At 40.9% G+C, this 17004-nt stretch overlaps 1 protein-coding gene across 9 annotated transcripts in view; it reads right to left on the bottom strand.

The window, feature by feature from the left end:
* APBB2 (amyloid beta precursor protein binding family B member 2) overlaps window positions 1-17004 on the bottom strand; it is a 432194-nt gene that overhangs the window by 97369 nt on the left and 317821 nt on the right. The gene's annotated exons all lie outside the window — the stretch shown is intronic.

Raw genomic sequence — 17004 nt, forward strand, 5'->3', positions numbered from 1 at the left:
TGCCACCATGTCAGTAAGAGGGAGGGAGGGAGAGAGAGAGAGAGAATGAGAATGAGAGAGAATATGAATGAGAATGCAGGCTGTCAGTACAGGCAACTCATAAACAAACATCTCCTTCTGCACAGATATACCTTTAACCCGAATTCCAGAGCCTATCATCACAGCAGCTACATTCTCAAACATTTACTCTTTCTTCAAACTGGAATTCAGAACACTTCACCTGCAAGTTTGAATCTAGAGGATGACAAATATCATTTTCTAAAAGTTTAACAAAGTGAATTTTAGTAAGTTAAAGAGAGATTCAGTCAATGAACTCTTACAAACTGTCTAATCAGCCCAGCCAATCTCTTTTCCTTCTAAGACACCAAATGGATATGTAGCTTCACAAAAATAAATAAATGAACAAACAATGTATCATTCGTTACATTATAAAGCAGAAGGCTGTTTTAACTAACTAGAGCACTCATCTGACAGAACATGCCGTTATTGTGTGTTTTTTTAAAGCAGATATGATGTCTTTTACAAAGAAAAAGGAAAAAACCCTAACTCCAAAAATATAATATAATAAAAATAATTCTATTATTTATAGGATTCTACTACATAATTCGAGTCACATATATGCGTACCCTAAGAATCTGAAAACTCCTTGGTATTACAACATCCATAAGGCTCGTGTGTAACAGGATGTCTCTGCTCTAGAGAAGCCCTCTCCTATACTGCTTCACACCTGGTTCTTCTCCTTTTCTGGAATACTCCAATTCTGGAATCTTTCATCCTAGAACCTTCTCTATCAAAAACTTCTACAGTGAAGGGCCCCAGTGGCTAATCCCTGGCATGTCTCCCTGCCTGTGTCATCAGAAAAGGAAAAATTAAACTGGCACACCTGAGAGAAATCCTGCCCTACACTTTAAAACCCATGGTCCTGGCTTGGCTCATTGCTGCCCTAAGGTGCATGCAAAGCTACCATCTAGTATGTGAAGGACAAAAGATTCAGGGATTCCCCATTCCCAAAGAGGAGGAGTGAGAAGAGTTTTGGGGCAAGCTCTCTGTGCCAAATTCAAAGGGTAGCCTCTTAGAGACCAAGACTGCTTTTCAGCTTTTGTTTAAGACAAGATTATGAGACTTGAGGTTCAGGCAGTTTCTCTAATTGTATCCTTGACTGCCTGTCCCTCCACCCGGGTTTATCCTCGGTTTCCCCCTGCACAACTCTATGTATCCCTCACTGCTCTGATGCATCCTGATTACCCTTATATATGCCTAGGGTGTCTCATGCCCTCCTTTGTGTGTGTTAAAATGTGTTTGTGATACAGGACCACAGATATTAGTATCACTAGTCACTTTACATTTTGGGGGAAAGATTCCGGTCCCAAAACATTTGCAGTGGACTGGAATGTATGTTACATACATTGTGAATCAAGATGCTGTTGTCCACATGCAAAAACCAGAAATATAAAGGTTTTTTGTGGCTCACAGTTTATAGTTGTCTCTTTTGTGACCAAGCCAGATGATTTTGTAGGCCTGTTTACTTTGAAATCTTCCTTCCTCGCCTCACTAACTGAATAGTGTTATCCAGCATACCTGTTAAATTACTGCATGTATGTATTTAGATATACCATATATTCACATGATACATAGCTTGCCATACTGATCAAAAAATTTGGTCCATTCTAGAATTTAAATTCCAATAATTTTTATCTTTCCTTGTCTTGTGCCTTTAATTGCCCACCATATTTCCAAGTCCATAATATCACAGCACATTTTAAATTCCTTTCTCGCCTAACATTTCAACACTGACTTCAACCCCTTCCAACTTCTGTTGATTTAAAGTACTCTAGATATCAGAAGCATTTACACTCCCCCAAACTATTTTAATGGTAGGAAAAAATGACTCAATGATAATATCAAGTCATCTCATTTCTCTGAGCCTCAGTTTCTTTATATGTAAAACAGGACATCATCATCTCTAAGGTATTGGAGTTCTCTCTCTCAGACACTAGCTGTGTGACCCTGGGCAAGTCACTTAACCCTCAATGCCCCGCAAAAAGAGAGACAGAGAGAGAGACACAGAGAGAGAGTTAGTTAGTTCTGAAATTCTAATTCTATAGTAAGCCCATGGTACTGTCATATATCTCAGCTAATATCAGGGTTGAGATCTAAGGTCTTGTTAAAGTGAAGATCACTCAAGAATCAGATAACCTTGTCTAGATACTCCTACAAAACCTTCCCAGGTGCCTTGCTCTAATTTCTGAATTATAGAGGCAGTATATTGTATAGCATTGCCAAACATGTGGCTGGGGGCAGCTAGGTGGCGCAGTGGATAAAACACCGGCCCTGGATTCAGGACTCCCTGAGTTCAAATCCGTCCTCAGACACTTGACACTTAACTAGCTGTGTGACCCTGGGCAAGTCACTTAACCCTCATTGCCCTGCCAAAACACACACACACACACACACACACACACACAAAACCAAACATGTGGCTGCAGGCCCACTGCAAATAACATGGGCACCAGATTAAAATGCAATTGAGGAATATTTAACAAAACAAATAAAAATACAAAAGAACACAGATAATGTTAACATGTGGTTTTCTAAGTTGATTTAAGTACCCATGAGGATCCTTACCCACGGTTTAGTGGCCTGCTTCTGTTTGAGTTTTACACGACTGGTACAGTGACAGCTACCATTTATATAGCACCTTACAGTGTACAAAACAATATGGAGAAGAAAATGGCAAACCCCACCAGCATCTTTGCCAAGAAAACCCCAAATAGGGTCATGAAGAGTTGGACACGACTGAACAACAACAAAGGTCTGCAGAGTGCTTGATGTGGATAAGATAATTTGAATAAGTAACAGACTTTAAGGAAGCAGGACTTGAGTTTGAATCCTGGCTCTTACATTTATTAGCTATGTGGTCACTGGCAACACACAATCTCTCTGGATGTCAGTTTTCTCATTTGTCAACTGTAAATAACAACAGCATGTGCCTCCCAGGGTTGCTGTGAATGTCGAATGAGACTGGAGGATTACAGCTGTGGAGTTAGAAGGGGCCATAGAGGAGTCTGGTTCAGTGCCTATATTTTATAGATGAGGAACTGGGAGGCCCAGAAGGTTTACGTACTTGCCTATCATCACAGACGGAGGAGGGTACAGAGCAGGATTTGAATCCAGGTGCTCTAACATGAGAGCTGGTAGCCTTTCCACTGTACTATGCCTACAAAATGTTGTGAAGTGTTTTTCAAAGCTGTTTACATTGTTCACATGGCTACTGATGGAGCACCTGAGCAATCCATTGGTTTTTCTTCACTTTTGTTGAATGTGACCGGTCAGCTTCCTTTCCCCACAATTCTTGGATGACCTATTTGAGGGTTTTCATAATTTTGTCCATTTGTGGTCTCGAGTTATGAGCTTTTAGAAGACAAGTGACTATTCCACATCTATCACTCTGTACCAATGGGCTTTCATTAGACTTCCATACTATAATATGAAGATAATTTGGTTCTCCACAATGGGAAGGTTAAAGGAAAGAGCAGGAGTTGGTATGTTGTGATAAATGTAATGTGAAATGGTAAAAGGGATAACAGATATGCTCCACACAGCTCTGGAAGTACAATGGAAGCTTTGGTCATCATAGGCTACACTAGATCCTTCTTAACTGAGCCCTCTGCCTTGTTAGGGCACTGTTCACCTAAGGCTCTGAAACTTCAGGGTAACATTAGGTTTGATTTGCCCTCACCTCAAAACTACTTGCCAGGGAGAGCAGAGTTTTCTGGCATTAAAAATGCATGCATTGGGGCAGCTAGGTGGTGCAGTGGATAGAGCACCGGCCCTGGAGTCAGGAGTACCTGAGTTCAAATCCGGCCTCAGACACTTAACACTTACTAGCTGTGTGACCCTGGGCAAGTCACTTAACCCCAATTGCCTCACTAAAAAAAAAAAAAAAAAAGCATGCATTGGGGGGCGGCTAGGTGGCGCAGTAGATAAAGCACTGGCCCTGGATTCAGGAGGACCTGAGTTCAAATCTAGCCTCAGACACTTGACACTTACTAGCTGTGTGACCCTGGGCAAATCACTTAGCCCCCACTGCCCCGCAAAAACAAACAAACAAAATACATGCATTTATGAAAAGGAATATGAAAAAGTTCCCCTCTTTGTGCACTTCTCTGTGCCACTACCTGGCTGTGTTCTATGCTGCTGTCTATCCTGAATCCCAGCTCTGCTCAAAAGTATTGATTGATAAAGAAAATGAAAAAGGACAGTGGCTTCTCATTCTTTGCCTTCTCTGTCCCCAATCGATTTTCCTTCATCTTTTTTTGGGGGGGGGTGGAGGGTTAAGTGACTTGCCCAGGGTCACACAGCTTGTAAGTGTCAAGTGTCTGAGGCCAGATTTGAACTCAGGTCCTCCTGAATCCAGGGCTGGTGCTTTATCCACTGTACCACCTAGCTGCCCCTCCCCAATAGATTTTATTAGCGTTTATAAGGAAAATCTCATTTGGAATCAGAATTCTTTTTTCTTGGACAAGATTTATATTTAATACAGGTACACTATGTAAGATGTAATCAATCACTATATTATACTAAAAGAGGATGTGGAAAGAGTCCAGTATTGAAAAACACAGAACCTGTCTTGAAATCTTGCCTCTACTTCTTCTTAATAATAATAGTTAGCATATACATAGCACTTTCATGTGCTCATTTGTTAACTGCAGGCACTGGAACTTCTATGTCCGTCATTCCCTTCTAGCTCCTCTGTGATGTTCTCCACACTGTTCTGAGAAGCGCTGATTTCAAAGGACTTGGGTTTTGTCTTGAAATCCCAGTACATTCCATCTTAGCCCAGAAGACAAAGCTTTTCAAATTGCATGAATATACCTACAGAAGGGCTGTATATACCTACAGGGGACAGTAAGCACAGTGCCTACGCTAGGAACCACTTCCTCTTTTTAATGGATATAGACACATACACATGGCATGGTAAGTTTCCTTTGCCTGAGCTACTGTTTTGATTTTTTACCCATCCAAAAAACCTCATCACCACCCTTCTTGGTCAAATGAAAAGGAGGATGTTACACTGCCCCATGTCTCGCTACAGAAAGCTGAACTCAAAAAGGAAAAATGCATTGTCCAGTGCTGCCCTCCTGTGTCTAATGTTTTATTCTCGCGTGATCATGAAGAAGTATCTCAAACTATCAGGTCAAATGAAGTGATTAGCTTCTGGAGATGGGTACAGAGTTGAGGAGCCAGCCTACTGCCTCATTTAAATGAGAGAAACACAGCACCGCATAGGTCTGTCCAGAGGAGGGTCTCAGGCTGAGCTACAGGGTCTGGGGGTCATGTGGTCTCCCTGAGGGGATGGAGGTGACAGCTTGTTATGGTTTAATTTGATGGATGAGTGGGTTGAGATAGAGGAAGCCTGCATGCAAGCCCGTGGCTGACCTAACAGAGCTGAGAATAAACATCTACTTCATCTTCACATTTCTATCAGGTAAGGAGGGTATTATCATTGACATTTTACAGAGGAAGAGACTGAGGCAAAGAGGATCTCTCTCCCTCTCTATCCTTCCCTCCCTCTCCCTCTCCCTCTCCTCCTCCTCCTCCTCCTCCTCCCACTTCCCAAGAGATGCAGCGAGATAGTATCGGCACACAAAGACCCACAACTTGTTTGTCCAGGCAAAGATGAAGACAATTAAGGCAGGCCCAGGGAAAACCAGTAAGGCAGTATTCCAGCCTATCCTGTCTCTCCCCCCCCCCCCCGCCCCCTGCCCCCTCAGCAGCTGGATCCCTCCAAAGAGCCATTGCCCTGCAGCTTTCTAATCCCTAACCCCTACCAAAACTAACAGGATTGATGTCATTCAATTCTATAAGACTTATAAATATCACTGTGTTGACTCCTATGCATTTTCATTTTAAACCTTTTGTCTCTAATTTAGGAATGAAAGGAGTTTTAGGCAATTTTCTTTTTCTTCTTTTTTTTTTTTTTAGTGAGGCAATCAGGGTTAAGTGACTTGCCCACAGTCACACAGTTAGTGTCAAGTATCTGGAGCTGGATTTGAACTCAGGTCCTCCTGAATCCAGAGCCAGTACTCTATCCACTGCTCCACCCAGCTGCCCCAGGCAATTTTCTTTAGGCAAAACTTTCTCTTTCCCCTGCAGTCATGTTCATATTCAGGCAAGCCCCTGTTTAGGCAAGGTGGTGTCAGGGAGCCAGAGGGGTAAGAGGCACTGCTGACTGTCCTGAAGGCTTTTCCTTTAACCCTATCTTCCCTGTTCTAAGACTTCCAGAAGCCAGAGATTCAGAGGCAAGGGAGTAGTCAACCCTCCTACCCCCACCCTCACCTCCAAAATCGGGGTTAAGTGACTTGCCTAGGGTCACACAGTTAGTAAGTGTCAAGTGTCCGATGTCAAATTTGAACTCAGGTCCTCCTGAATCCAGGGCCAGTGCTTTCTCCACTGTGCCACCTGGCTTCCCTGGGAGTAGCCACACTCTTGAAATCTAGGCAAACAAATCACAGCCTCATGTCCTGGGACTTCTGTTTGCTTCAAACCTTCTAGCATTGAAAGCATGGAAAAACCCAATGTAGGGGAAGGTCCTCAAGGACTGACTCCTCAGATGTCTGAGTGTGTCCAAGAGTGGAAGAATAGCAGAGAAAAAGACTGGGTAAATAGGAGAGATTACAGAGAGGAGATGGAAAACCACAGCATGAGAGATCCCCGGTGCTGGGCAGCAAGTCTTTCAAGAGTTAAAATGGTGGGTTTGTATGTGGCGATGATGATGATGACGATGACGACGGTTTAATGATCTGGGGTTTCAGGGCAAACTGATCAGTTACCTAGACTGAGACCAGTGTGAAGAGAATAGCTAAATTCTGGTTGGGGTCTGTCAAAGTAACACTAATTACAGTCATTTGAGTGAGCTGCTTATAATTTATTTCTAATTACTATGCAATACAATATCCATTATAATTAAATGTGTAGGCTTTACTTTCTTGAATTCAATGCAATTCAACAAGCATTTATTACAAGCCTGCCTCACAGGGTGGCTAACAAATGAGATACCATATGGGAAGTGCACAGAAAACCTCAAAGCTACAGAAATGCTAACTATTATTGTTGTGGTTGTTGTGGTTGTCTTTGCTGCTGCTGCTGCTGCTGCTGTTGTTTGTTGCGTTTCAGGCACTGGGGGCAAAAAAAGAAACACATAGAAGGCAGTGGCAAAGAAGGGGAAAAAAAAAGATGCAACCAGAAGAGTAAAAAATAAAAAATACACAAAATTATCAAAGGGAAGAGGGATGGGCAAGCACTGACACTTGAGGAGAGAGATCAGAAAAGAAAGCATTCTGACAGACACCGAGCACAGAGGCAGGGGCAAGAGGGGGACATAGGGAGGAAGCAAGCAGACCATTTTGGATAGCCTGTGAACTAAGAGGGAGCAAGGTGAAATTGGTCCCAAAAGGAAAGTTCTCAAATTGTGAAGGACTTAATTTTATTTGTTTAAATTTTTTTTGGCAGGGCAATGAGGGTTAAGTGACTTGCCCAGGGTCATACAGCTAGTATCAAGTGTCTGAGGCTAGATTTGAACTCAGGTCCTCCTGAATTCAGGGCCAGTGCTCTATCCACTGCGCCACCTAGCTGCCCCCTGTGAAGGACTTTAAATGCTAAACAGAATAGTTTGTAATTATTCACTTGAAGAAGACAAGGATGTTACTAAGTCAGACAGGTAGCTTTTGTGTATAGTCAACTAGACAGCACAGTGGCTAGAGGGCTGGACTTGGAGTCAGGAAGATCCAAGTTCAAATCCAGCTTCAGACACTTACTGGCTATGTAACCTCAGGCAAGTTTTTAAATCTCTGTCTCAGTTTCTTCATCCATAAAATAGGGATGATAATAATAGTATCTACCTTTCAGGATTGTGGTGAGGATCAAATGAGATACTGTACTCAGCACAATGCTTGGCAGATAGAAATTATATAAATGCTTTTGTTGTTATTTAGCCATTTCAGTCGTGTCTGACTCTTCATGACCCGATTTGAGGTTTTCTTGGCAAGGATACTGGAGTGGTTTGCCAACTCCTTCTCCAGCTCATTTTACAGATGAAGAAGCTGAGGCAAACAGGGTTAAGTGACTTGCCCAGGGTCACTTAGCTAGTAAGTGTCTGAGGTTAGATTTGAACTCAAGGGCAGATGAGTCTTCCTGACTTCAAGCCTAGCATTCTACGCACTGTGCCACCTAGTGGGCTCTATATTAAAACCTAGCTTTTATTATGCTATACAAAATTATAGTCAATATGTACATATGTTATACTATATAAAATTAAGTAAAGAATGGCATTTAAAAAGGAGATAACTTAGATTTTTAATATTTCTGGTTCTCAATTTGCTGTTTTTTTTTTTTAACTTTGGGACACAAATCAGCATTTTTAGGTTGAACTCATTACTTTTATACCTGAATTGCCCAACTCTCTGATTATTCCTAAATAACAGAAGATACCTATACAAGGAAGAATAGAATACAGAGTCAAAGACAGCCTTCTGTCCTTAAGTCTCTCCAACACATGGGAAAACATTGTGTGCTTTAGCAGTGGAAACTTTTTTTTTTTCTGGTGAGGCAATTGGGGTCAAGTGACTTGCCCAGGGTCACACAGCTAGCAAGTGTTAAGTGTCCGAGGCCGGATTTGAACTCAGACACTCCCGACTCAAGGGCTGGTGCTCTATCCACTGCGCCACCTAGCTGCCCCGGAAACTTATTTTTAACTAGAGGATGGGATCCTTTGAATCTAGTGCCTTGGATCAAAGGACTGCCATACCAGATAGATATCTCATGAACTAAGAAGCTACTTCCTGAAAAGTGTTTCTCCAGAGCTTGTGGCTGGCAAGTCAAAGTCTTGAGATGAAGAAGTAGTCTGGACTGGCATGGGATATTGATGGGGTCTTAAGAATTTATTACACATATAATAAATCATTGTTGATGCACACAAGGCTTTATGAGATAGGCATATCCCTTATTGGATCTACATAGATGGATCAGCTTGTTGTCTAAACTCCAGTATACTTGGAAGGACCTAGCAGGGAAGTCCATGGAGAATCTCAAGCCAAGGTTGACCTAATTCTCAAATCAGGCTGAAGTAGAAGAATAAACCTGATTAATTATTTCCTATGTTAATGACCTCTGTGGTAAGACCCCCTCCCCTCTCTGCTTCCTAAGAAACCCAAAACAGCATGACTCCATTGACCTCAATGGGCTACTGTACATCTGTTCATGCTGTTTTCCCTCAAAATGCCTGTAACATAATGGGCAGCCATGCTGAAGACTAGGTATGGAGCCCTGCAGGAGGGACCCTGGTTCGGCAGCATGATTATGTCTGCACCCACTAGTGCCATTTAGTTACGTTTTTCCACTACCAATTATCTTTGGAGTCTGGCAATTCAAGTGTAAACTGCACAATGGACTCACATCTAATGCATTTAACCACAAGGGAGAGGATGAATAAAAATAAAGCAAAAAGCATCGAATTCATTTCCATCTGTTAAGGAAGAATACAGTGGTTAGTGTCAGAAGTCCACTCCTTTCTAGTCATGTGTTAAACACAAGTTAAACCACTCTGAGCTCTAGTTACCTCACTGACAAAATGGGGTTAATAGTACCTGCCCTACCCATTCAATTCCATACCCATTCATTACCAGCCTACTCTTTGCAAGGTACTATCCTAGGTGCTGAAGGCACAAAGGACAAAACAAAAAGAAAAAAACAACACAGGGTTGCTGGGAGGATCAAATGAGAAAAATGACCCGAAAAGACAAAGCTGTGTGCAAATCCTTAAATAACTGTAGGAAGATTATAATTAGCTGGGGACACAATATAGAAAAGAAGATCCTGAGCCCACCAATCAAGAGTTATGAGTGATCTCCCCTCATCTTACAAGTGAGGAAACCAAAGTCCAGAGGTAAATGTTACTTCTGGGTAGTAAATAGCAAAGCCACAACCTGAACCTAGCTCTTCTGACCATTTTCCCCCCACTAACTTTTAGAGTTAATTAAAATATTTTTGTTGTTCAGTCATGTCTGACTCTTTATGACCCCATTTGAGATTTTCTTGGCAAAGGTTTGCCATCTCCTTCTGTAGCTCATTTTACAAATGAGGAAACTGAGTCAAACAAAGGTTAAGTGATCTGCCCAGGATCACATTGCTATTGTGTCTTAAGTCAGATTTGAACTCAGGAAGAGGAGTCTTCCTGACTCCAGGCCCAGTACTCTATCCACTGAGCCACCTGGCTGCCCAATTTCCTGAGTTTTGAGTTGTCGCCTTCACCCTTCACCACTTGAACTCACAAGTGGAAATTAACCAAAGCTGCTGAGCAAGAAGAAAAAGAGGGACTTTCTAACCTTGCAGTTAGTCCCAACACAGATCATTACATTATTTATCAAATGGTTTTTACCAGAGAAGAGTGAAACTACTTCTCCTCAGTTCACCACCTCAGTCACAGAATCAGACCTCTCCTCTGTAGTAAACAGAGACATGGAACTCAAATGGCTACTACCCCCCCCCACCCCATACCTGCTGCAAGGAGAAATTAAGGACACAGTTTTCTTCTGGCTGCATAAAAGAAGTTGACAACGACTCAGATAAAGCGCAGGAAGGAAGGAAGCAAACATCTAATAAAGTGCTAAATACTTTACAATTATGATCTCATTTTGTTCTCACAACCACCCTGGGAAGTAGGCACTATTATTATCCCCATTTTATAGGGGAAGAAACTGAGGCAGTCAGAGGTTAAGTGGCTTATCCAGGGTCACACAGCTAGTAAGTGTCTGATGTGAATTCAGGTCTTCCTGTCTCCAGGAGCAGTGCTCTACCCACTGGGCTACCTGCTTGCCTCTAGGTATAGGAGCTAAGTCCAAGAAATGTATTCTGAACCAACAAATATTGAGGACAGGGACTGTTTCATTTTGGTTTTGTATTCTCCTTAACTAGTATGTAGTCCTTGGCACACAGCGAGCACTTAATAAATGTTTGTTGATTGATAACTGTTAAAATATATTAGTTACCAGCAAGTAGACCAATAAAAAAATATGGCAACTCAAAAAGACAAGACATAACCATTAGTTTTAGCAAATTCCCACAGGCAGAAATTCCTCAACCTCCTGGCAAATTCCATCAAGCAAATTTATTTAACAGAAGGAAGAAAACAGAAAACCCAGTTCCATTATAAAGTGGGCAAATGCTTTCATTCCCTCCTCGGATGTGCACAGATCATGGCCCTGGCCCAGTTTCCCAATGATGTCGCCAGGGATTTAAAAATCAAGTTCATCACCAAATGAAAATGTCAGGCCCTCAAAATTCTGTGCTCTTGTATTGAGGAGAACATTCCACATTCAAGTCATTGCTCTGTCTAAGGTGCTCAGTGGGCCCCTATACTATAGGAGCACACAGTACTCACTGTGTTGCCAATTTCTAAAACTTAGGTTTGAACCAGAGCAGGAAGAGCTCGAGCCCAAAGAAAGTGACTCTGAAAGGGCGTGAGGTGGCACCCTGGCCAGATACACTACTGAACTCTCTTTGGGGACCCTTGAGCTTCCTGTTTTCATTCAGGATGACTGCAAACTCATTTATCCTACCTTACTGAGAGATCTAAACAAGGAAACACAAAATTACTTCCAGAACAGCCCTCGGCTTTTCTTTATTCTTCTGGTGCCACCAGGCTGGGGAGAGGCCAAAGAGGTCACTGGATTCCTTGTGCCAAAGCTGGGGGACATTACAGTTCTGCTTGAGTAAAAAAGGTCTCTTTCTTTCTTCTCCTTCTTGTAAATTTGAGATACCCATCTTCAGATAACAGCATTAAAATAATCAAGTAATACTCGTCATAGCAAACATTTAAGTTGTGTTTTACAGTTTGGAAAACATTTTACCTATATTAACTCAGTTGGGCCAATGCATCTTTGGGAGAGACTCTATACAGACCATTGTTTTGAAACAAAAGCACAGTGGCTACATTTCCCCAATAACTCAATCAAAGAAAGAAAGAAAGGCTTTTTAGAACTAGAAGGGTCTTCATCAGACCTCTAGCTCAAGAAGGGTCTTAGTTGGGGGCAGCTGGATAGTACCGTGGAAAAAGCACTGGCCCTGGATTCAGGAGGACCTGAAATCAAATCTGGCCTCAGACACTTGACACTTACTGGCTGTGTGACCCTGGGCAAGTCACTTAACCCTCATTGCCCTGCAAAAAAAAAAAAGAAAAAGAAAAAAAAGAAGGGTCTTTGTCTATGGTCACAAGCTAGGCAGAGACAGGACTAAACCAATCCACTCTCTAACGAACCATGCTAGCTCCCTCTTCCCTGCATTTAGTTAAATGCTAGAAAGGTGTCTTTTTCTTTCTTTCTTTCTTTCGTTCGTTCTTTTTTTTTTTAGTGAGGCAATTGGGGTTAAATGACTTGCCCAGGGTCATACAGCTAGTAAGTGTTAAGTGTCTGAGGTCGGATTTGAACTCAGGTACTCCTGACTCCAGGGCTGGTGCTCTATCCACTGTGCCACCTAGCTGCCCCCTAGAAAGGTGTCTTAAGGCAGGGACACTCAAACATTTTAAAGTCAAGAAATATCCACAGACACATGTATTTAAAACAGAACATCGATTATGCATCTTAATTGTGCATCAATTGTGTTTTAATAATATGTATATTTTGTAGCCTTGAAGTTAGGGAGAAGAGTAGAGGTCATCTGGCTAGTCCAATCTCCCATCAAGTAGAGGATCTCTCCCTATGATATCTCCCACACGTAGTTCTAATCTCTTCTTGAAGATGGCCAGTGATGGGAAATTCTTCCCCTTCCAAGTGTCATTGCATTTTTGGAAATTCCCAAATGTTAGAAAGTTCTTCTTTATAGAGTTAGTATCTTCCTTCATGAAACAATTAAGAATTCAGAGAGACACAAGAAAATTTCCGTGAAATGATGCTGACTGAGGGGAGGAATCCAAATTAGGAAAAAGATGAACATAACAAACAGCAAACAAAACTAAGTAACTATAATAAATAACCAAGTTTAGCACCGAAGATGAGAAAATTCACTTCCCTCCCTTCATTGAAGAGGTGGGAGACTATGGGTGTGGAACACTATATATAGTGTAAGAGTCAGCTGATGTATGAATTAATTTTGCTGAATTGCTTTTTAAAATCTACTTTTGACTCAGTTTAAAGTATGTCTAGATAGAGGAGGAGGAAGAGCTAAATTAAGAATAAAGGTGATGTAAAAACAAAAGAAATCAATAAACATTTAGTACCTCATAGTGAACAGCATCATGCTGGATGTGGTCAATTCAGATGAGAGTGCAATGGATCCATTTTTCTCTCATTCAGTATTCTGTACTTTTCCCTCAAGTATCTTAAGTCAGTTTTTTGATAGTCACATCGCACTGTTAATTCAGACTAAGATGGCCATCAGCTAGGACTTGGGTCATAGATAGAGAGTTTAGACAAGACCACAAAAGCCATAAATCTTGTATTTATTTATATGTGTACATCCTGTTTACCCGGATAGAATGTAAGCTTCTTGAGGGAAAGAATGGTTTCTTGTTTTGTCTTTATATTCTTAGTACCCAGTACAAAGCCTGGCACCTGGCTGAGACTGCATGAATGTTTATTGATTGATCAGTCTACCCACCTTATCAAACCAATGAAAAAACCAAAGCCCACGGAATGAAGTGACTTATCCTCAACTTTTCTTCCTATAAACTGTTAATTTATATCTTCCCCCCTCCTGTATTTGTAAAGTTAAGGTTTTTTTTTAAATCTGAAAGTGGGATTTTATACCCATTGCTCTTAAATTTCATTTTGTTAGAGTTGGCTGATAGCTCTAGCCCATCTAGAACTTTTTGTTTCCTAATTCTATCATCCAAAGTATCAGCTCTCCTTTTCTTCCTGTGTCTTAAGTACACAAATTCAATATCTGACACCCTATGCCCTCAAGTAGGGCACTTATAAAAATATTAAACAGGACAAGGCTAAGGATAAAGACAATGCTTTGATATTGTTCTAAAGTCCTCTTCCAAGGATTACATCAACCCATTAACCAACATTTTTGGGGCATTAACTAGGAACCCACCTAACTGTTTTTTATAGCCTAGTGATCTTTATTTTGGCTTCCAGTATGCCATGAAAAGCTCTGCAAAATGTCTCACTGAAATAAAGGTAGACTATGTCTCTGATCTAACGGTCCTTATTAGAAACCTCATCAAAAAAAGAAAGAAGATTAGCCTGGAATAACTTGGAGAATGCTCAAAACGGAAGATCTAGACCAAGTCTTTGCAAATAAGAAAACTACAATCCAAAGATGGGAAGTCACTTTCTCAGTGTTGCACGAATCAGAGGCAGAGCTAAACGGAGAGGTCCTGAAATCAGGCTGACTTTCTTTCCATTAAAAGCCCCGTGCTCTTTCTATGCTAAGTGAATTCATACTAGATCCTAGTAATCATTACATCCTTTACTAAGTAATGAAAAAACATCCATATAATAATGTGTCCTAGAATTGTACCAGGAATTGAGATCATGTTCATCATTCTATAGTTCAAGGAATACATCCCCTCTCCCCTTTAAAAAATTGGAACATCTTTCCTATTCTCCAGGATTCCTCAAGAACTATAAACCACGAGGAAGCTTTTTCAACACCCTAGGATGCCATTCATCCAGACTTGAAGACCCGAACTCATTTGAAGTAGTTTCTTCATTTCAAATATCTCTTTAAAAATATCAATAACAACTAGCAATTATATGGTGCTTTATATAGTGCAATGAATTTTACAAAAAGGATCTCATTTGATCCTCACAACAACCCCAGAAAGAAAGCTGCTATTATGACCGCCATTTTATAGTTGAGGAAATTGAGGCACATAGAGGTTGTCACCTACCCCAGTGTCACCCATCTCATAAGTGTTTTAGGTGGGATTTGAACTCAGGTCTTCCTGATTCCAAGACCAGCCATCTATCCACTGTACCACTTGTTGGCTTTTGTCATTAACCACTTTTCTTTGTATGCACCCTGGCTTAAAGATCACTTTTTCAATAAAGAAAATGGAAGGAAAATAAGAATTGACTAGTCCTGCTTTCTTTTTATCATGTGTTTGCAATATCATCTACTCCAAGAGGTGATCCTGTCTCTCTCCTTGTTCCTTTTGCTCTAAAGAAAGCTTGAGATATCCTTTTGATTGTCCTTAACTTTGTCACAAGCATACACTCATTCTGAGCTTCCTGATACTGATCTTACAAGCTATACAACTGTTCTGTATTTATTCTTGCTTACATTCCCCTTCTTTAGACTTTTGGTTATATCCTTGTATGATGCGAGCTCATCTAAGAAGTCCCTCTGCAGGGAAGATGTCACTTGAGAGGTTCTTCATGGGGATCAGAAATAAAATTTAGTGACTTTTCTTTTTAGAGTCCTAAACCACGAGATCATGCTTATCAGGTTTCTTTGAACGTTTAAAAATATCCCCATAAACTCTAGTTTACATAGCTGACTAAGTCCAGTATATTTCTGTTTGCACCCGTTCTGTTTACATGGCTATTTTCTTCCAAGGTTACCATCTTTTTCATTTATCAACAAGTTGTGATTTGCTTATCCAAATTAAGTTCTGAGTAATACTTTCCCTGATCACATTCCTTTTCCAACAGAGATGAAACTATCAGGCAAGACAAACAAATCATCAGACTCTGGTTTTAGCAGGGTAAGACTTGCCCAGATGTCTACAAAATAGTAGTTCTCCAAGACAGCTTTTTAATACATTATCAGGAAAGCATTATCCACACTTCCATCTGGCTGAATTGTCTGTAGTATATTTCCCCAACAATATATATTTGACCAAGGTCATGCCACTCAGAGCCTCAGTTTCTTCACCTGTAAAATTGGGACAACACTACCTTGTATTCTCTACCTCACAAAGCTGTTGCAAGAACAACACTGTAAACCTTTAAGTGTTACATTAAAGTTTTATCATCATTCTTACTTCTGCTTTTCTCTCCTATTATTTCCATCCAAATATTTTGAATATTATCAAAGCCTAGAAAAATTCCACAAAATTCTTGAGTTCCATGGAACAAAAGTTGAAAACCACTGCATGAGGGTACTACTTAATAAGTGGTTAAGATTAGAATTAGAGATTAACCACGTTATTTGGGGCAATGTTAAAAATGTGATGGTCCTTGAAAAGGTGAGAGCAGGGCTTCAGTTCTGGCCCTTACTTATTCCCTGTATAGCCTTGGGCAAGGCACTAAACCTCTTTGAGAATCAATGTCCTTGTGTAAAATGGAGAGGCAGTAGATAAAGCACCGGCCCTGGATTCAGGGGGACCTGAGTTCAAATCTGGCCTCAGACAATTGACACTTATTAGCTGTGTGAACCTGGGCAAGTCACTTAACCCTCATTGCCCAGCAAAAACAAACAAACAAATAAACAGACAAAAAAACACCCACCCACTATGTTTTCATTCTGCTTAAATGGCAATGAAGTGACACTGCTAAAATTTGATTGATTTCGAGCCTCTCTAACTCATGGAAGGGGTTGGTTCACCTCAACAATCATGAGTAATGTATTCTTTTGGTTTGTTGTTTGTTTTGTTTTTTTTTGTTTGTTTTTTTGTTGTTGGTTTTTTTTTTGCGGGGCAATGGGGGTTAAGTGACTTGCCCAGGGTCACACAGCTAGTAAGTGTTAAGTGTCTGAGGCTGGATTTGAACTCAGGTACTCCTGACTCCAGGGTCAGTGCTTTATCCACTGCGTCACCTAGCTGTCTCCCCTCCCCCAGTATTTTATTCTTAAGAAGAAAGCTCTTCTTGCATCTCAGAGTCAAGTCTAGAATTCTAATGTGGCATTTAAATAGCACTTTGAAAAAGTACTTCGTGTTCATTTTATTAGTTATTTATCACACTGGAAGCCCAATTACATTACTATGCCTATTGATGAGAAAATTAAAGCAAAGTAGGTACCATCAGTGAGTCAGCATCAGGAGGAGGATTCTAATTCAGG

This window comes from Dromiciops gliroides, chromosome 6, assembly GCF_019393635.1.
Source record: "Dromiciops gliroides isolate mDroGli1 chromosome 6, mDroGli1.pri, whole genome shotgun sequence".
NCBI lineage: Eukaryota > Metazoa > Chordata > Mammalia > Microbiotheria > Microbiotheriidae > Dromiciops > Dromiciops gliroides.